A 19,162-nucleotide genomic window follows, 5' to 3' on the forward strand; every position below is an offset into this window, starting at 1 on the left:
TAGGTCAGGTGATCTACCTTACCCCCGCTGGGTTGGCGGGTGTATGAACCAATCCCGTTTTCTAGTCAGAATTTTCTCGTGTCGCGGGAACCGACTACACCTGTTGTAGGTTCCTTCCTCCCAATAGTTTAATTCGCTTTCTCACTGCCTTGGAATGTTTTGGACTGACTTTTGGTGAAGCACCTGATCTTTTTGGCTTGGCATATGCTGTTTTGGACTGTTATTGATTTCTCTTTGGATTTTTCTCAAAATGTCTGATTTGGAAGTTAAAAAATCTGCTGTATTTAGAGTGTGTTCTGTGAGTGCTTGTAAGGTGAGGCTACCGAAAGCTTCGGTAGATCCTCACACAGTATGTATGAAGTGTAGAGGGAATGATTGTTCTTTTGTTAACCCGTGTAAGGAATGTGAGGGGTTGAATGAAGAGGAATGGAAGTCTCTTCCTTCCTACTTGAGGAAGTTGGAGAAAGATAGGGTTCGGAAGGCTTCGTCCAGAAGCTCTAGTAGGTCTCGCCTTAGCGAGCTAGAGGTAGATAACCCTGTGGTAGAATTAGAACCTCCTTTACCTGTTTCAGCACCTGCTCCCTGCGTCGAATTAGGCAGTTTGGTATTTAGGTGTTGTTGATGACAAGGACTGACTGCTTGGCAACTCATGCTGCTTCCATTGTCAGTGTGAAATGGTTCCAGCCACTGGGTTGTCGGCACTGGCGACTACGCTTCTCCCAGAATCGATGATGACCTAGGACTAGCCACTGGTTCGCTTGTCCTGACGACTCCTGCTTCTTCCACTGTCCTGGACAGGGAATTAGTCGATGGATCGTCTGTGCATCTGGTGACTAGCTCACCTATCTACTTTTTGTCTCACCTGTTTTCTCGGAGTCAGACACTCGTGTGAGATCAGGCGACATTTAGTAGCCCTGAGTTTCATGTTGACGAAGTCGGTTGCGTTGATACACCCCCGATGATCGTGTAACATGAGACCAGGTTGGACTGTCAGGCATTCGTCCTTCGGGACTGAATCGCCTTTTTGCTCCCCGCTCCTTTCTCTTGGCACCAGAAAAGCTCGAGTTAGGAGTGCTCATGAGCCGATTCGTTGCTGGCGACGTCGGGTTGCGTTGATACACCCCAAGGTTTGCTTAGCTTTGAATCGCCCAGGACAGTCCAGACACTCATCCTTTAGGGAAAGAATAGGCTTGATTAAGTCTTCAGGGTGCAGCCTTTGCTGTCCGCAATTTCGTCTGACTGGTCACCTGGTCGGTCACCTGACTTTAGTACAGACGACTGACTATGCACTTACTCCTTGTCCTGTGCTACCGCAGTTTGGTGGCATTATGGTAGGAGTCTTTGAGTTGTTAGTATCTTAGACCTTGGTTGAGTTTTGACTGCCTATGATATATATTTCTTTGTTTGTTTTCTCCTATTCTGTCCGAAGGGGAAATTGTATTCAGATTCCCTCCTCCTTTTCAATGTGGTTAATCGGGCTAGATAAATTATATTAAGGTAATGTTTTATTAATATGGAATTTTTATTCTAAAATTAATATAATAATACCTATTACCTGTATAATTTATCTAGCCCACCCATCTTACCCCACGATCTGCCTATCACAACTGATTTGAGGGAAGGTTTTTGTATCTGTCAACGACAGTGTTGCCAACTGGTGAACAGAATAGGAGGTAACAGGGTTGCCAATGTGGTAAATTTTGGTGCGGGTTTTGGGGATTTAGGGCTAGATAAATTATACAGGTAAGTATTATTAATATTAATTTTAGAATAAAAATTCCATTTTGAATTCTGTCGGGACGTCAGAGACGTAAGCTAAGTATGTATATATCTGCCAGGTAAGTATGTACAAAACTTTATTGTATACTAACAATATCATTTTTCTTTACTACTTGACTCCTTTAAATCTTTAAATTCTTTTAAATGTTCTTCTGACCAAATGTTGGAATGTACTATCTTAATATGGTTCCAATGTGCAACACTTTTATTTAAAATTGATTCATGCATTAGCTTAAATTTATTTAACTTTAACATTTCTATCACTCTATTTGGACCCGAATTTAGGACTCACTTTAACATTAGGTCCTTCGACTCTATGGTTAAGCACATATACTTGTTGCCCTATTTTCAAATCTGGAACTGTTGATTTCTGATTGTAATACTTACTAGACTTTTAATGTAACTCCTTTAATCGAACCCTTGTACCTTTAACTGTCTCAGAAGTCCTATTGTCTTCCATGCAACATAGTCTTCATAATTATAAGTATGTCTGGGTGGAGTTGCATCATCTAACAGAGTATTTGGCATTCTTTTCTGATAGCCATATAACAAGAAGTGTGGGGTTTCACCAACAGATTCATTTACAGTGTTATTAATGGTGAACTGTACGTCTTCAAGAGTTAAGTCCCAATCTTCAGTCTGTGGAGTCACCAAAGTTTTCAGTTTCAAAGTTTTCAGTACAGAAAATACTTGTGACGAAGTGGGCAAGAGTACTATATGGGTCTTGATACCATTAATACTTGGTGCATGAAATAGTCAAAGATCTGTGTCTGGACACCATTAATATTTGTTAACCCAAGTTGCCAAGTATCTGGTTACTACACTTACCATTTGTACTTGCTTATACAAGAGACCCTTTTATACCTGGGTCTGGGACACCCTTTGTACTTAGGGCACAGTTCATTCAAGTACCTGATTTGTTCTCTCAACTGCTCCATTAGAGCTTGGTTTATAAGCAGTAATCTGACACTTGTTAATTTCATAAAACTCACACAATTTCTTTAAAATGTCACTAGTAAATTCTCCTGCATTATCAGATAATAGTGTTTGAGGACATGAATGTCTAGTAATTATTCTAGATTTCAGAGCTTCTGCTACAGTAGTTGCTTCTCTATTTCTTACTGGAATGATCTCAACATATCTATTCAAGTAATCTATGAAAACTAATATCTGACGGTTACCTCTAGTTGTGTTTGGAAATGGAAGTACAAAATCCATTAACACTACTTGGAATGGAGTTAATTCTGATGGATATTTCTCAAGAGGGGCCTTTACATTTACGTACCTTTGTGTATGTGACAGATATGAACAATTCTCAACAAATCTCTTAGCATCTTCATTGCAATTAGGCCAAAAATAGTTTCTAGTGACCGTTCTACATATTTTTCTTTATTCCAGGATGTCCTGACAACGTAAGAGTGTTAGTTCTAAAACTTCTTGCGTTAGTGTGTTAGGTACATACAAACATGAACAAGCATTCGGTTCTTCTGATGTTTTTATATAGAATTCCATGATTAAAACTGAAATTCAGACTGATCATCCTCATTTTGCATTAATTTACCATTATTTTCTAATGTTAGCATCCTTTTTGTTGTTCGATCTGAACTTTTTCCAAATCTAGATCGATGATCTGACAACTAAAGCAGAAGGTATTAGTTGTGATTTGTTTTCTCAGTTTCTTCTTGCGATCTTGACAATGCATCTGCTCTAGTGTTATATCTACCTGGGATATGTCTAAACTTTGGGGCATATTCTAAGACACTTATAAACCATCTGTTAAGTTTGATATTATTTGTGAAAGCATAAACCATCTGTTAAATTTCATATTATTTGTGAAAGCTCTTTTCTTAAATAGATCACAAATGGGTTTGTGATCTGTAAGCACATTGACTTTATGTCCTAGCAAAATATGCCTAAACTTTCGTAATCCCCAATATAGAGCTAAGCACTCTCGTTTGGTAGTGCTATAATTCCTTTCTGCAGCATTCAAAACTCTGCTTGCATAATATACTGCTCTCATTCTTGTTTTTCCTTGTTGCATTGATACTGCACCTACACCTGTACTGGAAGCATCGCAGGCTAAGTAAAATTTCTTTGAAAAAATCTGGGTAACTAAAATTGGATTTCTTTTTCATCATTTCCTTGAGTGTTTTGGAAAGCTCTTTCATGTTCTGCCTTACCATTCATAAAATGCATCCTTCTAGTTTAAATCTGTTAAGGTTTTGCTATAGTGGCAAATCCCTTAGTAAAAGGGTCGGTAATACCCGATCATGCTTAAAAATCTTCTCAAGGCTTTCAAGTTACTTGGAGCTGGATATGCTGCATACGCAGTCCATTTTCACCGATGACTTGTCCTAAATACTCTAATGATCTCATCATGAATTGACATTTCTTCATTTTTATCTTTAATCCTGCACTCTTTAATCTTTCTAACACTGTTTCTAATGTCTTAAAGTGACTATCCAAGTCCTTACTAGAAATGACTACATTATCTAGATACACTGAAACATCCTCTATATCTCCTAAGATTTGGAGCATTAATCGAGTAAAGGTTAATGGGGCTGATGTAAGACCTAAGGGCATAACTTCAAACTGTAAATGTTCCTTATAAGTACTAAAAGCTTGTCAAAGGTTTGGGACACTTCGTCTAAGGGCACTTGCCAATATCCACTGAGCAAGTCTAATGACGTAAATATTTTTGCTCCACCTAATTGAGCTAACATATCATTTATGACAGGCATTGGCATTCTATCTGGGATGGTGTGTGAATTTAATTTTCGATAATCTATTACCATTCTCCAACTGCCATCTTTCTTTGGAACTAACAAGAGAGGTGAATTATATGGTGATTTAGAAGGTACTACTACTCCATCCTTCATTTGGTCAATTAACTGATCTACAATCGGTCGTTGACTTATTGGCAACTTACAGTTAAGTATATAGAATGGTTTAGTTCCATCTTGTATTAAAATCTTATGCTGCAAAGTATCTGTTCTTCCTAACTCTCCTTCTAAAGATGACATTTCTATACCTCTCCAATATTTGTTGTAATTTATCTCTATTCTGAGGGAAGTCTGTTTTATTTACTTCCTTATCTAAAAATGAACTTTGTTCTGTGCAAGAGAAGAATGCTTTTTCACCTAGTGTTAGTAAAGGATTATTCACTACAATTCCTGTACAAAATTCCATACCAGACCTTAGTATTAGTCTTTTGTCTGAGTAATTCTGGACGTACGTCTTGCAATTAGTACCATTCATATGAACTAGGGAATTGTCCATCCTAACAAAGTCAGGTAAGTCTTCATTAGTTAGCATTACATCGGTTTCATGCAAATCTTTGTCTGTTTTAGTGTATCCAAAAAAGAGCAAAAGAATCTCAGAAGTTAAGAGGGCGTTGTATGTATATATCTTTTCCTATCCTAAGCAGGCCTTTTCTGCAGCTGCATATGGACTTGTTAACAAACTTTTATGAGTCGGGTTATGGACACAAATACTTGTTGGTGGTTGTACAGTGGTACCTCGAGATACAAAAGGCTCAACTTACGAAAAACTCGAGATACGAAAGCCAATGCGAAAAATTTAACGGCTCTACATACGAAAAGTTTTCAAGATACGAAAGCTTTCTGAAAGTTCGAGATTCACCCGAACCACCGATAACAATTTTGAAACTTGCGCCGCGCGCCGCCATCTTAGTACTAGTAGACTCGCCACCATCCTCCTGCTCTCCCATTGGTTTCCTGATGCTAGTCACCGCCGATGAGATCCTTCTCTCCTATTGTACAGCATCCCTCCTATCATGCATCTTATACGTATGTGGTGGCGTGCCTACCTCGGCCACTTCTTACCAGCATCTTTATGGTACGCACGCAGCATTCGTTCGGTCCAACGATTTCGTTTAGTAACGTTAATTCGTTAGTGATTTCGTTTGCAGTTACGTATTATCGTGTTGTGCTAAAACGGTTTATTTTTTTGTAACTCATACGTAAATTACGTATCAAGATAACGTAGTCATGGGTCCCAAGAAAGTTGAAATTCACGGAAAGAACGCATGCTCTCTTTGGAGACAAAGATGGAGATCATCAAGAAGTACGAAGCTGGTATGGCGGATTGAGTGTGATCGCAAAGGAATACGGCCGTAATCCATCTGACAATAGGCACCATCCTTAAGCAGAAGGATGGCATCAAAGCAGCTACACCGTCGAAGGGCATCACTATTTTGTACAGCAAGAGGAGCCACGTGCACGACGAGATGGAACGGGTGCTCCTCGTCTGGATAAAAGACAAACAAATCGCAGGCGATACAGTAACGGAGACGGCAATCGCCCACAAGGCCAGCGCTATTTTCGGCGATTTGATTGCGCAGGCGGAAGACGACGGAGGGGAAGGGACTTTAACGCCAACCCCAGAGTTCAAGGCTTTGCATGGCTGGTTTCGAGAAATAACGTAAACGGACTGGCATCCATTCGGTGGTGCGTCATGGGGAGGCTGCCAGCTCGGACACAAAAGCGGCTGAAGCGTTTAAGAAAAAGGCTACAGTTCTCAGCAGGTTTTCAACTGTGATGAGATTGGCCTTTTTTGAAAAAAATGCCTCATCGGACGTACATCACGGAGGAAGAGAAGAAGCTACCCGGGCATAAGCCTATGAAAGACAGGCCTACGCTCGCGCTTTGTTCCAACGCCAGTGGGGATTGCAAGGTGAAGCCCCTACTGGTGTATCATTCCGAGACTCCTCGAGCCTTTAAGGCCCACAAAGTGCTGAAGGAGAAGCTTCCAGTGATGTGGAGGGCTAATGCAAAAGCCTGGGTAACGAGGCTTTTGTTCACCGTGTGGGTAAATCTGTGTTTCGTCCCGACAGTGAAGAAATTTTTGGAAGAGAAGCACCTCCCTCTGAAATGTCTACTGGCATTGGATAATGCCCCTCCCCACCCACCTGGCCTCGAGGTAGATATCCTAGCGGAGTATTCCTTCGTTAAGATTCTTTTTCTTCCGCCCAACACCACCCTCTCCTCCAGCCCATGGACCAGCAAAGTGATAGCGAAACTTAAGAAGCTGTACACTGAAAACATCTTTTCAAGAGATGTTTCGACATCACCGATAACCACAAAACTCACCTTGCGTGAATTTTGGAAGGAGCATTTCAACATCGTTATTTGTATCCGACTCATCGACCAAGCTTGGCAGGAGGTTTCGAGGCAAACCTTGAATTCCTCTTGGAGGAAACACTGGCCTGATGCCGTATCTGCCCGAGACTTCGAGGGATTCGACATGGGCGAAGCTGGTGCTGCAGAGTCCGAAACAGTTGGCGATCCCGAAACTGTTTCCCAAACCAGATCTTGACGAGATCATTTGCACTCGGCAAGTCCATGGGGCTGGTCGTCGACGAGGACTACATCAACGACCTTCTCGAGGAGCACCAAGAGGAGCTTACGACGGATGACCTGAAGGAGTTGGAGGCCATGCAACATAACGTCATTCAAGAGGAGTTCTCTAGCAGCGGCGAGGAAGAGGAGGAGGACCCTATGACAACGGCAGAAATTAGGATGTCTTAGCCGCTTTTCATAAAGTGCAATCGTTTATCGAAAAAAGACACCCCGAAAAGGCTCACACAGGTCGTATGCTTGCGCAGTTCAATGATGTTTGCCTGAGTCGTTTCAGGAACATTGTGAAAAGTAGGCGAAGCAATCTTCCTGGGATTCGTTATTTTTTAAAGAGGCCTTCAGCATTAGCAGGAGTAAGCAAAAAGGAAGAACCAAGTGATAAAAAACAGAAAGTTGAAAGCAAAAAGGAAGAACCAAGTGATGAAAAAAAGAAAGTTGAAAGCAAAAAGGAAGAAGCCAAGTGATAAACAGAACGTTGAAAGTGGTAATGAAGTTGAAATTCTGTAAAAAAAAAAAAAAAAAAACCTACGTAAAAGTAAAAAAAAAAAAAAAAAAAAAAAATAAAAAAAAAAAAAAAAAAAAAGTTTAAAATCAAAAAAAGAATTTTTTTTTTTTTTTTTAATATCTAACTTCCCTGGTAGTTACATATATATAGCTTTATCCCGCCGATTCGTTGCGCGCACGGCAGAAATTCAAAATTCGCGGCAATCGCCGATAGATGGTCAGATGATCATACCTGTGCTCCCTCTACCCAGGCACTTGGAACCATTCCCATTTGTCCTCAAAAATTCCCTGCTGTCGTTCTAGCAACATGTTGGAAATTCGCTCTACTTTGTTTGGGTTTGCTTTGACTACAAATTGGTTCACCCTGCTTGGTTTTTTATGGCTTTTGCTGTATATTGGATTTCCTTGATTTCTTTTTCACACAGATAATATAAATATTAATAAACATTACCTTAATATAATTTATGTAGCCCTAAATCCCCAAAAACCGCACCAAAATTTACCACATTGGCAACCCTGTTACCTCCTATTCTGTCCGCCAGTTGGCAACACTGTCGTTGACAGATACAAAAACCTTCCCTCAAATCAGTTGTTAACGAGCGCCCTGTTGTTTTACATCACGGCCGCTCTATACAAATTTTCCTAAACATTTTTGTGCCGTTTAAAGCTTTCAATTATTTTGGTTAAATGAGGAACTTTATATGGGAATTACCACTCACGCATTACATCACGAAATAGTGAATTAACTTTGATTTCTGTTGTGGTTTTTATCTTAAATTACGAACTTTTGCGCGACCCGGAACTACTGACCTGTCCAATTCTACAATGGATTGCCAAGAAAATACGATGCTTCCTTCTGCCAGCAACATCAGGAAACTGCCGGTTTGTGGGACAAGGATGAGTAGCAGGGGAGTATGAACCCCATGACATTTGTAGCTCTTGTCGTGGACAGGTTTGTGACTTGACTTCTCGTTGTGACGTATGTAGCCCTGGTCTGACGAGGATATGACTGCTTATATGAAAACGCCCAAACAATCTTGCCCCAGCGTAAAAGATCGGTTAAGGAGAAAAAGAAATTGATTGCTAGAACTGTATCTAACGAATTCTTTGACTTGGGCGCTCATGGTTTCTGGCTCTTCGGTTTCGGTATCGTACGACTCCGATTCCGAATTAATTGATGCTTTGCCCCTTGTACAACCGGTAATTAGTGAAGTGTTATTTCTGATGTAGATTCAAAGATTTTGGCAATGGAAACTACCTGGAAACAGAATTTTAAGAAATTACAGCTTAGTCTAGATAGAGATATTTCAGCTAACTTTAACAATCTGTCAGAGAATTTTCAAGAAGCCAGTTTACTAGAATGTCTAACACACTTTTAGATTCATTTTCAGCTCCTCGTCAGGTACTGTCGACAGCACCATGGTAACGGTGCGACAGATACCCCGGCTTGTGAACCCCGTCGTGGCGAAAGGCCTAGGGGGGATCCGGGTCCGGGCAGGTGCCTAACGAATCCTTTACCCGTTGTCCCCTGTTAGTCCCGTAACTGTGCCAAAGGGCGCTTATTTAGGGAAAGGGGGGAGGAGGGATAGTGGTCAGGCCTAAGATAGCTAGTCGTCAGGATTTTACTTCAGGGGAATTTTCTAAGTTAGGATCTGACGATGATGATGATAGACGCGGATTCGTGTGATATTGATGTTTCCTCGAATGGATGTATGATGTAGAATTCAAGAAACTTTTTGATTTAATTTTGAGTTTTCTTCCTCAGGCGAGGCCTAATGAGCAGAAGCAAACCTCCGCTTCGTTGTATTACAGAAGGGATTTTTCTTGATGGTCCTTCCGGTCACAGGAATTTTTACGTTTTCCCTTTGCCCAGAGTTCGTGAGAGTGAGGGCGGACGTTGCCGCTAAACTTTCGAAGGTGATCGGGGAAGGGCAAGAAGGAAGCTCTTCTCTTCTACGACGACCGGAGAGGAGTTTACCAGGTGGCGGATGATTCTTCATTCTCTCGACCCCCCAAGCCAAATCCTGATTTTTGTCCGACTTTCAAGTCACCCTTGCCTTCTAAGGCTTCGGTCTCTGTCTCAATTGAAGATTTTATTGCTATGGAGGCTATTATGAGCTCCTTACAAGAAGCTCAATCCTTCAATATGTGGGTCCTCGGAGGGCTTTTAATGTATATCAAGGACTCCGGGTTTGTTCCTCCTGATGCTCCTCTTTTTGAGAAATTCTGCTCATCCATTTCAATCGCTTCTGTACATCAGAACGAGCTTGCTGCTTCAATGCAGGCCTTTCTTGTTTCTCTTAAGGCGTAACCTGTATTTGTCACAGTTACCCTCCTCTGTATCGGAGATTCAGAGAACCTGTCTGTTGTCCTCTTCTCCTTTTGGCGATTTCCCTTTTCGATATTTCTGTGCTTCTGAGGTTTTGAAGGAACAACAAGGTGATGCCTCTTCCCAAGCTCACTGGGCCTTATCAAGAGCTTTTTCCTCTGGTCTTCCTCCCGTTCCTTCAAGGAGTAAGCGTAAGTTTAGGACCAGATCTGTACCTTCTGCTCCAGCCCACAACCTCCTTCTGGCTCTTTTTTCCAGAGTACCATCTCAGGTTGCTGGTGCCTCTACTTCATTCCTCTGGTGCTCACCCTTTGAAATGCGGGAGAGGTTCTTGGCTGGCTCTAAGGGCAGAGGAAGAGCTCAACCTCCAGGAGGACCTTCTTCTTCTTCTTCTTCTTCCTTGTCTCTGCGTTCCTGCAATAAAGAATTTTCGGAAGTAGGAGTCATCACCTCGCCTGGAGACCGCAGTAGAGCTTGTCTCTCCCCGCCATTGGTCAGCTTGGCAGAGAGCGGTGGATGCTTGGGTGGTGGAGGTCCTGAAGGAAGGTTACGAGATCCCTTTTGTTTCCAGACCTCCACTTTCCAATCGTCCTCTCGAGTTCAGCAGTTTATTCCCCTCACTCAATCAGGGGTCAAGCCTTGGAGAAGGAGCTTTTCCGGCCCTCTTGGAGAAGGATGCCATAGAGCGAGCTCCTCCTTCTCCCGGGTTTTACTCTCGGATGTTTGTAGTTCGAAAGGCCTCGGGTGCCTGGCGCCCCATCATAGATCTTTCGGTTTTGAACAAGTTCATTCTAAAGTCCAAGTTCAGGATGGAGACGGTCCAGACTGTTCTTTCATCCGTCAGGAGGGGGGACTGGATGGATGTTTTCCATCGATCTGCAGGATGCTTATCTGCAATCCCCATCCATCCAAGAAGCAGACCTTACCTTCGGTTTTTTCACGGACTCGGGAGTTTTTCCAGTTCAAGACCCTTTGTTTCGGCCTCACCACTGCTCCACAGGTCTTTTCTCGGGTGATGGCTCCTGTTTCAGCTATTCTGCATCAGTTAAATGTAAGGATGCTTCGGTATCTGGACGATTGGCTAGTCCAGGCCGAATCTCTAGAGAAATGTCTCCGGTCAAGGGAGATAGTTCTGTCTCTTTGTGTCGAGTTGGGCATTCGTGTCAACTTCGACAAGTCCAATCTAATCCCTTGCCAGATCATGACTTATCTGGAGATTGTTTTGAATTCCCAGATTTTGAGGGCTTCTCCCGCTCAGAAATGGATAGACAAGCTTCTGAGTCTGATCGAAGAATTTTTTTCCTCTGTAACGCAGCCAGTTTCTCTTTGGAGGTCTCTCCTGGGCCATTTGTCATCCCTCATCCAACTGGTTCCCGGAGGTCGTCTCAGAATGAGGTCCCTTCAGTCGACACTTCGCCAGTCATGGGATTTCGTGTCCGAGGACACGATAGTCGCCTCTTCTCCACAATGTTGGAAGGATCTCTGTTGGTGGATGCAAGTTCACCGCCTCAAGTCAGGGACATCTCTTCTTTCGGTTTCTCCGGACCTAATGTTTTGGTCAGACGCCTCGGATCAAGGTTGGGGGTGGGCGCACACCTGGGCTCCGAAAGCCGCTTCGGGCCTTTGGTTAGAGGAGAGAGGATCATTGTCATAAAATTGGAGGGAACTGAGGCAGTGTACCTAGCCTTCTTTCATTTCAGGAACACTGTTGGAGTCGGTTGTCGCGATCTTTGTCGACAACACCACAGCAGTCTCAGTACTTGAGAAACCAAGGCGGCACACAGTTCGGATCTTCTCACTCAAGAAGCCCGATCAATCCTGTGTTGGCAGAAGACAGGGGGATTACGTTGGTCCCTCAGTTTATCCTGGGCCATCACAACGTCTTAGCAGACGCCTTGTCGAGACCGAACGAAGTTCAAGGGTCGGAGTGGACACTTTGCCAGGAAGTCTTCGACAGCCTCAGGAAAGAAATGGCCTGTCACCAGTCGATCGTTTGCCACCCCACCTGAATTTTCGGTGCCAGATATTCGCGCCCTTACCAGAACTCCTCAGAGTGCCGAAACAGACTCTCTTTTGCAGGACTGGGAGGGACTTCAAACCTATGCTTTTCCTCCGTTCTCTCTGTTGAGGTCAGTCCTCAACAAAGTGAGGGCAACCAAGCGTCTGGATCTCACCTTGATCGCCCCCTTCTTGCCACAGAAGGAGTGGTTTTCCCGACTTTTCTGGAAGCACTGGTGGAACCCCCCCATTCGCCTGCCAGAGAGACCAGATCTTCTCAAACAACCCCATTTTCATCGGTTCCATCAGGCTCCACATGCTTCATCTTCATGCCTGGAGACTGTCAGGAGGTTCTCCAAGCACGAAGGGTTCTCCTCCAGAGTGGCGCGACAGTTGGCTCTTGCCAGACGGCAATCAACCAGAGTAAATTATCAGGCTAAATGGTCGGTTTACAGACGTTGGTGTAAGTCTCAAGGACATTCAATTTCTAGACTTCCTTACCGAAAAGTAGCGGAGTTTTTTAGTTCATTTACATCATGACAGGGCCCTGGTCACCTTCGTGCAATTAAGGGTTGGGATAGGTCTATGCTTTCCTATGTTTTTAAGGCAAGGCGGCCCTGAGATCTCTTCATCTTATGTCATTAGAGATTTTACTTCGATCTTTTTCCCTATCTCGACCCAGGCCGCAGTGTTCGCCTCCGACATGGGACGTTAACAAAGTCCTTTCAAGCTTAAGGTTCCCTTCCGTTTGAGCCTCTGAATTCTGCCAAATTTAGGGGCCTCTCTTCTAAGACACTCTTCCTTGTCTCACTGGCTACAGCCAAGGGGTGGGTGAACTGCAAGCACTCTCTTTTCTGGTTGCCAGATCTGGACAAGACATGATTTTGTCATACCTTCCTGAATTTGTCGCAAAGACTGAATCATCTGATAATCCCATTCCCAGGTCTTTCGTATTGAAGAATCGCTGGTCGACTTTGTTGGTAATTTAAATGAGGAATTAGTTCTTTGCCCTGTTAGGGCGCTCTCATGTTATTTACGCCGCACGAAGGACATTCAGGGTCGTCCCCGTCATCTGTTTGTTTTTTTTACCCCGAAATGTCAAGAGACCTATTTCAAAGAATGGTGTATCCTTTTTTCTCAGAGATCTGATCGTTAAAACAAAACTGGTGGTTCGGCTGCTGGGAAGACCAGACGCCGAGAGCACACAGTATTAGAGCAGTTGCTACATCAGTAGCTTTTATGAAGAACGTCTCAGTCGCCAAGGTGCTTGAGGCGGCGACTTGGCGTTCTAATTCTGTTTTTGCCTCTTTTTACTTGAGGGATATTTCTCTAGTTCTAGGCGACCTTCGTTCTTTGGGCCCGTTGGTGATGGCAGGACAGGTCGTCAGACAGGAGAATTAGGTAGTCTTCCTGTTTTACGTTTGGTTTGCTACCTGTATATTATTCATTAATTTTTGTTTTGTTGTATATATTTTTTTGTTTTTGTATTATAACCCATGGGCAGTTTTTGACGTAGTTATAATGGAATTTTAGGCAGTTTGGATTTAGGTGTTGTTGATGACAAGGACTGACTGCTTGGCAACTCATGCTGCTTCCATTGTCAGTGTGAAATGGTTCCCAGCCACTGGGTTGTCCGGCGCCACTGGCGACTACGCTTCTCCCAGAGTCGATTGCTGACCTAGGACTAGCCACTGGTTCGCTTGTCCTGACGACTCCTGCTTCTTCCACTGTCCTGGACAGGGAATTAGTCGATGGATCGTCTGCTGTCATCTGGTGACTCGCTCACCATCTACTTTTTGTCTCACCTGTTTTCTCGGAGTCAGACACTCGTGTGAGATCAGGCGACATTTAGTAGCCCTGAGTTTTCTGTTTGACGAAGTCGGTTGCGTTGATACACCCCCAATGATCGTGTAACATGAGACCAGGTTGGACTGTCAGGCATTCGTCCTTCGGGACTGAATCGCCTTTTTGCTCCGCGCTCCTTTCTCTTGGCACCAGAAAGCTCGAGTTAGGAGCTGCTCATGAGCCGATTCGTTGCTGGCGACGTCGGGCTGCGTTGATACACCCCCACGGTTTTGCTTAGATTTGAATCGCCAGACAGTCCAGACACTCATCCTTTAGGGAAAGGGAAAGCAATAGTGCTTGATTAGTCTTCAGGGTGCAGCCTTGCTGTCGCAAAAATTCGTCTGACTGGTCACCTGGGTCGGTCACCCCCCCCCCCCCGGATCAACCTGACTTTAGTTGTCCTGTGCTACCGCAGGTTTGGTGGCATTATGGTAGAGACTTTTTGAGTTGTTTTAGTATCTTAGACCTTGGGTTGAGTTTTTGACTGCCTATGATATATATTTCTTTGTTTGTTTTTCTCCTATTCTGTCCGAAGGGGAAATTGTATTCAGATTCCCTCCTCCTTTTTTCAATGTGGTTAATCGGGCTAGATAAATTATATTAAGTGGTAATGTTTATTAATATGGAATTTTTATTCTAAAATTAATATTAATAATACTTACCTTGTATAATTTATCTAGTCCCACCCATCCTACCCACGATCTGCCTATACAAACTGATTGAGGGAAGGTTTTTGTAACTGTCACGACAGTGTTGCCAACTGGCGGACAGAATAGGAGGTAACAGGGTTGCCAATGTGGTAAATTTTGGTGCGGTTTTTGGGGATTTAGGGCTAGATAAATTATACAGGTAAGTATTATTAATATTAATTTTAGAATAAAAATTCCATTTTGTTGGTGTCCAACTTGGACAGTTTATTTTAACTTTTTCTGGATTTTCAAGATGGCTGACTCTGTTGTTAGTATGTGTGTGAAGGGGTGCAAGACCCGGCTTCCAAAAGCTGCTCTTGATCCCCACACAGTATGTAAGAAATGCAGAGGGCATGTGTGTTCATTGGTTAGAGGACAGAATTAGGAGAGCTAGATCTTCGAGTGTTCTGTCAGCTAGGTCTTCTGATAGTCAAGTCCTTTCTAACTTGTCTAATACTAATATTCCTGATCCTAGCCCTAAGGTAGTAGTACCAGACCCACCTGCGGAGTCGGAGGTAAGTGAGCCTACTATGAAGGATATTATGGCTGCTATTTCTGCCTTGGGTGTTAAAGAGCAATCCCTTACTTCGGATAGGGAAGTGATGTGGGGGGCAGTGCGTGGTTTGCATCGCAAGTTCGGGGACAGTGCTAGTGCAGTGGAGGGTGCGTCCGTTCGTGTCTGTCATGCTCCTAGCCTTAGACCTCTTCCATGCTCCCCAACCCCTGGGAGAAGGAACGTCGACAGGCTAAGATAGGTGAGAGATGTTGAACAGCGAGCGGATGTCCCCTCGAGCGATCCTGTTGACGCATCCCAGGACGCTCCTCCTCGCCGCAGGAAAGTCGAGATGAGGAAGTGTTCGTCATCCTCGGACGGCGCAAGACCCAGATGCGGTTGGCGACAACCTCAAGAATCGAGACCTCTCAAGAGACGTAGGTCCCCCTTTACGTTCCAGCAACCCTCTTTTCAGAGGAGGACGACGCATCCGTGCCTAAACAGAGGTGTAGGACGCATAGCTCTTCGGAGGAAGAAGACGTGCACATTACGTCAGTTCATGCTTCTCCCCCTCCCCCGGATAGGGAGGTGTCGCAAGGGGCGTCACCACCTCTTCGCCAGAAGACCCCAGCTAGAGTCTCCGAAGCCGTAGACGTACGTGTATTAGGGCATTTGCCTTGTATAATAAGGCGCCCTATGAGGTAATGTTAGACTTGCGATAATTTACGCTAAGTCGGTTGGTTATGCACTTCCATACTCATTGGAGTCTTGGGGTTTGTAGATCACTTACGAAGTCGGTATTATCTTCTTTGGTTATGATGACAATGTGTTAAACTCATGATGATTCGGCAATGATGTGAGGTTCTAGTAGAAAACACGAAGTATAAAAAATACTTATATTCTCTGAGATTACATGATGAAAATCAGATAGGAGTGTACAGGTCTTCTAATGATGATGGCTAATTCTATTCTGTTCCGACTACCATCTCGGTTACAAGTCATAAAGGAAGCAGACAGTAGCTCGAACATATGAACATACATAAAAATGAGATACATTAGAAATCATGAAGGCCGTTTGAATTATAGGTCACGGTAGTTGTCTCAAGCAGGAAGCTTGGACTAATGTTTTCAAAACAAATGAATGACTACAGGTGACGGCATGTCACCTTAGCCTACTTTATTGTATACGTCATCTTAGCGTCTCTGGTCTGATCACATTCCTGCAAGCAATCTGGTTGACTTCTTTAGTTTTAGTCTTTTATATATATGGAATAACATTCCATATTTTTATTATGTAATCACTTACATAAAAGCTCGGTCAGCTACAAAACCAACCACTGAATATTGCTCAAGCTTGACTTGCATTTGACTTATAGGAGTGTGATACAGACACTATGTGAATATATATAGATATATAAAAAATACTTATCAGTAAAAAAAAATTCATGGTGTACACAATACAGATTCAAGTACTAATAAGATATAAAACATAATATGCATATGATGGTATTCGTAAATAATAGTGATCACGTGATATATACTGATACAGTTTTTCTCTTCATCTCTTTAAGATACATATGCTACAGAAAATGCTAATGTACTCTGATAATTGCATAGAATCAGATTAACATGAAAAAAATCATAGTTTAACGATAAAAAATTCATATATGAAATTGATAAAAATTTATTAATGTTTATGCTGATGATTCGTTGATTTTTTATGCTAACTGTTATATATCTGCAGTATTGGTAAGATAAAAGGTAACAGATTGATGATAGGCTACCTGATTTATTTATACATATGTATATGGATTCATATAATTATGATTAATATATGTGCACTTTAAATAGATTCCTAGTGCATACATGCAAAGATTTATTTCGATTCTGTTATTTATGATCATTTATATAATAGATTCCTAGTGCATACACACATAGATTTATTTCGATTCTGTTATTTATGATCATTTATATAATAGATTCCTAGTGCGTACACGCAAAGATATATTTCGGCTCTGTTATTTATGATCAATTTATATAGTAGGCATGATACTTTATATATAGGATACATGACGAGGTTATACTACTACACATTACTAGCGTTCGAACAACTTTTCGTCCATTGCACAGTTCCAGACAACCACCTATAGCCAAATGAAATGGCCAATTCCAAATGGTTAAAACAAGGGGAAAATTGCCTGGCAGGGTCCAACTTTCTATTTCGGCCTCATACTTGTTCTCTGCATCTTAAGCCACACGAATACGTTCGCGATGAATAAAATCATCCCCAGCACGAGTCCTTTGCCAGCAACATAGAGTTGAATATCCTTCTGGTCGTAATTGTCGGAAGTATGTTCCCCCTTTTGTAGTCTATTTCCGACAGCCGGTTCGGAGCATTCCGCATTAAAACGAGATGAAACCGACGGAATACGGTGTCGGTCGAAAAAAGTCCATGAAATAAGCTTTATTCACTTATGAGGTGCTTATTCCTTTCACACTGTAGGCGGTTGTTACTTGACTGCAGTCGTCCGCAGCGACGAACGATTTTTTGAAGTTGCGATGTGAAACTCGTACTGCAGGATACTGTAACCAGGTTCCATTGATCAGCCTGCAAGTGAAACTATACTTGTCACAAGGGCAAAGTAAATTCAGACAAACTCAAATACGGGAGGGAGAAAGCCATTAAGAACCAGACTTAAACCCACATGAATTCGCTGATATTTTATGGAATTCAAAAGAGTTCAGCTGTACAAAACTTTTTTTATCCATGGCATTAACAATGAGTGAACCTATCCAGGTCTATGATTGACTGTAAAAATATACCATATTATAGAAAATAAACAGAATATCAATACGAATCCCAAAGAAAATTCGATATTACTGGTAGTAAGTTACTAGACAAAGAATGTGTAGAAACGGAACTGTTTGTAAGATTGCCAGGCAACATAAGAGTCAAAGAGAATATTAATCATGATTCTGTATTTTCTCTATGCTTACTGAAATTAAGTTGTGATAAAATCCGATCCTATGTGCCCCTAACAAAAGTTTCATATTCAAATTCTCGCGCGCATCCTCTGAGGTTAATTTTTAAAACTTTATTAATAGGCAGGGAGATGCAATGAAAGAAACCCACTATGTACAATTTCTATATAAACTTTGTTTTGGGTTTTTCAAGAAAATGTGACATTTTCCCATGACTGTGATTTACTTGAATTGTAATAGGCTAATGTTGCAAGTAAATATTTCATATCCATGACTTGATACTTCTAAATGTCCGTTTACCAATATCATAAGCTGATTTATTGACTCTAATTATCTATGAGGATTCAGAAAAAATTAATTCATTTTGATGCTATAGAAAATTCTATTTGCTTATTTTTTGTTCATTAATTTTAAAACGATTGCAAGTCCTTAACTAAAGTTGGCCATTGCGCATACGGATAGGACACTTGTACCTAACGTCTGCCTTGCCCATGAGAAGTTCGGGCTAAGCATTCCTCTCTCCAGCCAACCTGCTTTGCAAGCGGTTTATTGAGGTTAAAAGGAACAATGCTGATCCTGGCATTGCATCATGGCACCTTCAGACTGATGGACGTCGTCCACCCCTGGCAGGAGATTGCTCTCATCCAGCTAAGAGTTACGTTACTTGTTGTAATAAATACGACCTTAGTATATTTGGATATTTTTTTTTTTTTTAATACTCCACCCACACCGGAGAAGAATGTCGGAAAAAAAAAAAAAAAAAAAACTCTGTACCAAAATTGAACAATAATATTAGTTTTTTTCATGTTGGAAATCTGCATGATTGTAAATAAATGTAATTATGTTAAATTAGATATTCCTATTCGATAAATTCTTAATTCAAACTAATGAAAAAAAAGTTTCCATACAAATTCTATATATATTATTTGCCCTGTAAGATCCATATAGGATTATTCCATAGATATACATTTTTCACTTCTAGACTTCCTGACTAAAATCTATTTTATTTTATTTTATTTATTTATTTATTTATTTTTTTTCATTGACTGCGAATATAAATCACCGGGACAGACAATATGTCAGTAGGTTTTTGTATATGTTTGAACTTTTAGCTTATTTTGTCATTACTAAAGCGTTAAGTTAGAGTTCAAATCTTTACGCATAG

Source organism: Macrobrachium nipponense, chromosome 29, assembly GCF_015104395.2.
Source record: "Macrobrachium nipponense isolate FS-2020 chromosome 29, ASM1510439v2, whole genome shotgun sequence".
NCBI classification, from domain to species: domain Eukaryota; kingdom Metazoa; phylum Arthropoda; class Malacostraca; order Decapoda; family Palaemonidae; genus Macrobrachium; species Macrobrachium nipponense.